Below are 6,605 nucleotides of genomic sequence, written 5' to 3'. Positions count from 1 at the left end.
ATGTCAGTTTTCATTCCAATCCCAAAGAAAGGCAGTGTCAAAGAATGTTAAAACTACCAAACAATTGCACTCATCTCACACGCTAGTAAAGTAATGCTCAAAATTCTCCAAGCCAGGCTTCACAGTATGTGAACAAAGAACTTCCAGATGTTCAAGCTGAATTTAGAAAAGGCAGAGGAATCAGAGATCAAACTGCCAACATCCATTAGATCACACAAAAAGCAAGAACATTCCAGAAAAATATCTACTTCTGCTTTACTGACTACACTAAATTCTTTGACTGTGTGGATCACAACAAACTATGGAAAATTCTTAAAGAGATGGGAATACCAGACCACCTGACCTGCCTCCTGAGAAATCAGTATTCGGGTCAAGAAGCAACAGTTAGAACTGGACATGGAACAACGGACTGGTTCAAACTCAGGAAAGGAGTATGTCAAGGCTGTATATTGTCACCCTGCTTATTTAACTCATATGCAGAGTACATCAGGTGAAATGCCGGCTGGATGAAGCACAAACTGGAATCAAGATTGCTGGGAGAAATATCAATAACCTTGGATATGCAGATGATACCACCCTTATGGCAGAAAGCACAGAGGAACTAAAGAGCCTCTTGATGAAAGTGAAAGAGGAGAATAAAAAAGCTGGTTTAAAACTAGACATTCAAAAAACTAAGATTATGGCATCTTGTCCCATCACTTTATGGCAAATAGATGAAGAAATGATGGAAACAGTGAGAGACTTAATTTTCTTGGGCTCCAAAATAACTGCAGATGATGACTGCAGTCATGAAATTAAAAGATGCTTGCTGCTTGGAAAAAAAGCTGCGACAAACCTAAACAGCATATTAAAAAGCAGAGACATTGCTTTGCTGACAAAGGTCCATGTAGTCAAAGCTATGGTTTTTCCAGTAGTCATGTATGGATGTGAGAGTTGGACTTCAAAGAAAGCTGAGTGCTGAAGAATTGATGGTTTTGAACTATAGTGTTGGAGAAGACTCTAGAGAGTCTCTGACTATACAGTCATGGAATTCTCCAGGCCAGAATACTGGAATGGGTAGCCTTTCCCTTCTCCAGGGGATCTTCACAACCCAGGGATCAAACAGAGGTTTCCCACATTATAGGCAAATTCTTTACCAGCTGAACCACCAAGGAAGCCCAAGAAACTGGAGTGGGTAGCTGATCCCTTTTCCAGCAGATCTTCTTGTCCCAGGAATCACACCAGGGTCTCCTTCATTGCAGGTGGATTCTTTACTAACTGAGCTATCATGGGAAGAGCTCACTCACTGGTAAAGACCCTGATGCAGGGAAAGATCGAAGGCAGGAGGAGAAGGGGACGAGAGAGGATGAGATGGTTGGGTGGCATCACAGACTCGATGGACATGAATTTGAGCAAGCTCCAGGAGTCGATTATAGACAGGGAAGCCTGGCATGCTGCACTCCATGGAGCCACGAAGAGTCAGACACCAATGAGCGACTGAACTGACTAATCAAATCAACGACATTTTGAAAAGTTTGACTGAGTCAGAATGTTTCACAAAGTCATTGTTGTAAATATATTTTAGATTATAATACTGAGTAGTGTACAATTTTATACTTTGTATCAACATAGCTCAGAATTCAGTATACCACTAAAGCATTTCTTAAATTGAATGTTTAGAGAGTGTTTGGTGCGTATCTTTCAGAATCCTGTGTGCAGTAAAATAAATTCCGGTAGTAAAACACTTTTTCCTGCAAGGACTTGTGTTTAAGAAAAATGAGTTATAAGAAGAAACTTGGGGAGAAGTTTAGAATTTGTTGTGTTTAGTTGTTCAGTCGTGCCTGAATCTGAGACCCTTTGGATTATATCCCGCCATGCTCCTCTGCCCGTGGGATTTTTCATTTCCTTCTCCAGTTTAGAATTATTAACTGTTAATTAACAACAATACATTCAGTTCAGTTCAGTTCAGTCACTCAGTCGTGTCCAACTCCCTGCGATCCCATGAACCGCAGCACGCCAGGCCTCCCTGTCAGCATCACCAACTCCCAGAGTTCACCCAAACTTATGTCCATTGAGTTGGTGATGCCATCCAACCATCTCATCCTCTGTTATCCCCTTCTCCTCCTGCCTTCAATCTTTCCCAACATCAGGGTCTTTTCAAATGAGTCAGCTCTTCACATCAGGTGGCAAAAATATTGGAGTTTCAGCTTCAGCATCAGTCCTTCCAATGAACACCCGGGACTGATCTCCTTTAGGATGGACTGGTTGGATCTCCTTGCAGTCCAAGGGACTCTCAAGAGTCTTCTCCAACAACATTACTGGTACTAATTTTAACTGCTACATGTATTATGTAGGAGCTGTATTCCAGCATGTTCTTTTCTTCATTTTTCTGCTGTTCTTTTTCTACTTGCATAACATGTTGACTCTAAAGAAATGGAAGTATTAAATAGGGTATATAACTGTTATTTTACATAAGCTTATAAGTTTATATCTTCTTTTTTGATCATGGAACTCCAAAATGGTTAATATTTTCTCTTTCAAATAGATGAAAAAATAATATTCTTTTAAAAATTTATTCTCGCTGAAGTTATATATGTATGATCTTTCTGAAGATTTATTTGATCTAGGATGTTCCTATAATATGATATTTATAACAATCTGTAGACGTTGACATTTTTATCCATGAGTGCAATATATCCGCCTCTTCTTCAATCAAACAAAACGAACATTTACTGAGAACCTATGTCTCGAATCCCAGTTGTCATTTTAATCTGTTGAAGACTTAAATCAATCTGTGAACAAGGAATTTTGTGGAAAATTAAGAAGTACAAGAGATTATCCAACTTCGAATATGCTGAAGCATGAAGAAGGTATACAGTATGCAAATAACTAGACCTGGAGAATCAATCTCAAGAATAAATTGCGTGATTAATAAATCGTTTGTAGCTTCCCTATGAAGAACTTCTAAGGATCTTCCACCAGGGGGCAGCAGAAGAGCGGCTTTCTACCACTTGTGGCCAGACACAGGGGAGCCTAATGCGCCTGGAGCTTTTTATCTTCCTCTCCATCGCCTTTCCTCTCACCCCCTTTAATTAAGTCAGAAGGGCCCTATATTCATTTGCCCATGAACTGACATAGCAAACTAACAGCAGCTATTGTAGTGTGAACGGATTTGTGACCAGGCAAGGGGCTTCAGCCGAGATTACTCGCCCCGAAGCCGGATGAATGTGCTGAGCACAAAGTCTGCTCAAAGCCGAGCAAACGGACTATTTGTGAAAATGCCATCCTGGCTCAAGTCTGATTAAGACCCGGGGTCCCCAGGCCGTTTGATCTTCACTCATCAAAGAGAGTCTTTAAACAAGCTTCATTTTACACTACTGTATGCTGGCGACGGGTTGTGACACCAAAGTGCAGCCACCGTGAGCAGCCTCCAGGAGCACGTGAACAATGGGAATTCTCGGCTTCCTTAAGTGCAGATCACCCAGGCCTGCCTGCTGGAAAATTATCCAGGGCTGGAGGCTGGTCATGGGGCGCAAGGCTCCCACTTTGGAGGTTACTGGGTCTGCCCAAAAGGTAGCTCCCCCAACTCGCCCCCTTCCACCCTTCAATACCCCTGAGCTCATTTGAAAATTCTTTTTTAGTTTTGGGACTTGAGGGTGAGGAAGAAGCTTTGCCCAATTTTTACATGTGTCCCCTTTCCTGCTAAAATTAATAGTTCTGTCTCTAGTCTATATTCTGGTCCACTCCCTCACGATTCTAAGACAGGGTCTCAGGACACAAAAGTGTTTTCAAGGTCCTATTTCTATTTTTCACCTTAAGACCCCATTTAATTCACTAGCCTGAGATTTAGTGATTCTTGGGTGGCAGGGGAAATCAGCTCTAAAACATCACAATCAATTTTGTGAAGCAAAAATATTTCTCTCTCTCTCTCGCTGTCCATCCATATATGCATATTTGTGGGCATGTGTGTAGAAACTGAATAGTGGGTTTCACACGGCATTTATTTTTTGAACTCTCTGAATCTGTTGAATTTTCTAGGACATGTGATATAAACCACAAGTCTATGTCTATCTATATCCATCTTTTACAAAACATCACCTGGTTCAAGTAATTTACCTTATTTCCAGAGGTTGTTTTCTTCAAAAACTTTACATATTATCTTCAAAATCAAAATACAGTATTGATGTCAGTGACTATTACTGGATCTTAAGGCTGCTTGAAAAAAATAGGTCTCTTGCAGGATGTTCTTATTTAATCAGAGTACAAAAGGCCTTGCCCTGGTGGAGCTTAAAGAGGGAGGGAGGGAGGGAGAAAGGTAGGGAGGGGACGGTGAGAGATGCTTTTGTAGTCAGAAGAGACCTCTCTACGCACACACACCCCAACCCCATTTTATAAGTGAAAGATCAACCCCAGCACTGAGAGTTAAGTGGCTTGAGCAAGTTCCCACATTTACCAGTCAGCTGCCGACTGTCCCAGTAGCAGTCCCCGGTGCACAGATTTCCAAGCCCCAGAATCCTGAAACCAAGGCACAACACTTCTCTTGGGCATGACCCTTGCAGAGTGCTTGCATTATAAAGGGCGTAATAATAGGAACTCAATGACACAGAAGAAAATGATTTTTCTCTAGCTCTGGAGACTGTTTTAAGAAGATCTCGAATCCCGCCTTCTTCTGTCATTGGTCTGTCTTCATGGCTGGAAATGTCAACTCCTTCAGGGAGTATTAAGGAGACAGTTTTGTATTCCCTGTAACTACTGGGTTGGTCAAAAACTTTGTTCAGGTTTGTCATAAGTTGTGGAAAAACCCAAAAGAACTTTTTGGCCAATATATCCCACAGAACCTGAGTGTCAGGATATCAGAAAAGGTCCTCTCTGATTTTTAGTTAAAAGTTTCTAGGTTCTGAGCTCTATTTTCAGATTAGCTTTTAATATCCTGCTTCTGAAAAACACATCTTCTCAGCCAGGGTAGAAAGCTACCATGGAGCCCGACTTATCAGGGCTGGCCATCTCCACTGACCAAATAAACATAATCATTGTCAAATCTCGCCTCCTGTTTTTACTGAGGAGTGCAGAAAAGCCTAATCTGTCCTCTCGGGAGTCATAACATGGGCCTGGTCTAAAAGCTCATTTAACATCAAGAAGAACATTGAGACCAAAATCTTTTGAAGGCCAATGAGAAAGTCATTACATACACACACACACACACACACACACACACACACTCACTCACTATCCTCACTGGTGCACTGGGAAGACCCAGAGGAATCGGGTGGAGAGGGAGGTGGGAGGGGGGATCGGGATTGGGAATACATGTAAATCCATGGCTGATTCATATCAATGTATGACAAAACCCACTGGAAAAAAATAAAAATAAAAATAAAAAAAAAATTAAAAAAAAAATAAAAAAAAAAGAATGAGGAATTCCCTACTAAAAATTCAAGAGCAGTACCTCCAAAAATGTTGGCAACACTCACCATAAATGACATTTATTCAGTGTTTTCCCAGTGAAGCAAGATTATATGACAACAGATCTGCTCCCTTTGATTTAACAAAGAGAAAGAAGCTAAGAAGGAGGAAGAAGGGGAGAGAAGGAAGAAGAAGAGAGTTACATAATGAATTTAAAATGTAGCAGTCACCTAAGGATCTGAAACAGCAAAGATAAAAACTAGCTTGCAAATCCTATGGTGTTTATTTGTCTGTCTCCCTTATGGATTAAAAGGTTGATGAATATCCCATGGCAGACAGTCAGCACTTAGAATGTGAGGAAGGCACACAGTATGCCCTTTATGAGTTATGTGGTTCAATCCCACATTGGTAAATATTTCACCCATTTAAAAATCTAATGAACAATATTAAACTTATTGCATTGATTACGGCTCTATTTACACCAGATCAAATAAGAGGTAGGCTTCCCCTTCAGAATGAAATAAACTAGGCTGGGAGAAGTATCAACAACCTCAGATATGCAGATGATACCACTCTAGTGGCCGAAAGTGAAGAAAAACTAAAGAGCCTCTTGATGGGGGTGAAAGAGGAGAGTGAAAAGGCTGGCTTAAAACTCAACACTCAAAACCCCAAGATCATGGCATTCAGTCCTATCACTTCATGGCAAATAGAAGGGAGAAAAGTCCAAGCAGTGACAGATTTTATTTTCTTGGGCTCCAAAATCACCGCAGACAGTGACTGCAGCCGTGAAATTAAAAGATGCTTGCTTCTTGGAAGGAAAGCTATGACCAACCTAGACAGCATATTAAAAAGCAGAGACATTACTTTACCAACAGAGGTCTGTTTAGTTAAAGTTATGGTTTTTCCAGTGGTCATTATGGATGTGAGAGTTGTACCATAAAGAAGGCTGAGTACCAAAGAATTAATGCTTTTGAATTGTGGTGCTGGACAAGATTCTTGAGAGTCCCGTGGACAGCAAGGAAATCAAACTAGTTAATCCTAAAGGAAATCAGACCTGAATATTCATTGGAAGGACTGATGCTGAAGTTGAAGCTCCAATACTTTGGCCACCTGATGCAAAGAGCCAAATCACTGGAAAAGACCCTGATGCTGGGAAAGATTGAAGGCAGGAGGAGAAGTGGGTGGCAGAGATGAGATGGTTAGATCCCTGACTCAGTGGACAT

This window comes from Dama dama, chromosome 15 (assembly GCF_033118175.1).
Source record: "Dama dama isolate Ldn47 chromosome 15, ASM3311817v1, whole genome shotgun sequence".
Lineage (NCBI taxonomy): Eukaryota > Metazoa > Chordata > Mammalia > Artiodactyla > Cervidae > Dama > Dama dama.
Note: the sequence above shows the minus strand (reverse complement) of the source record.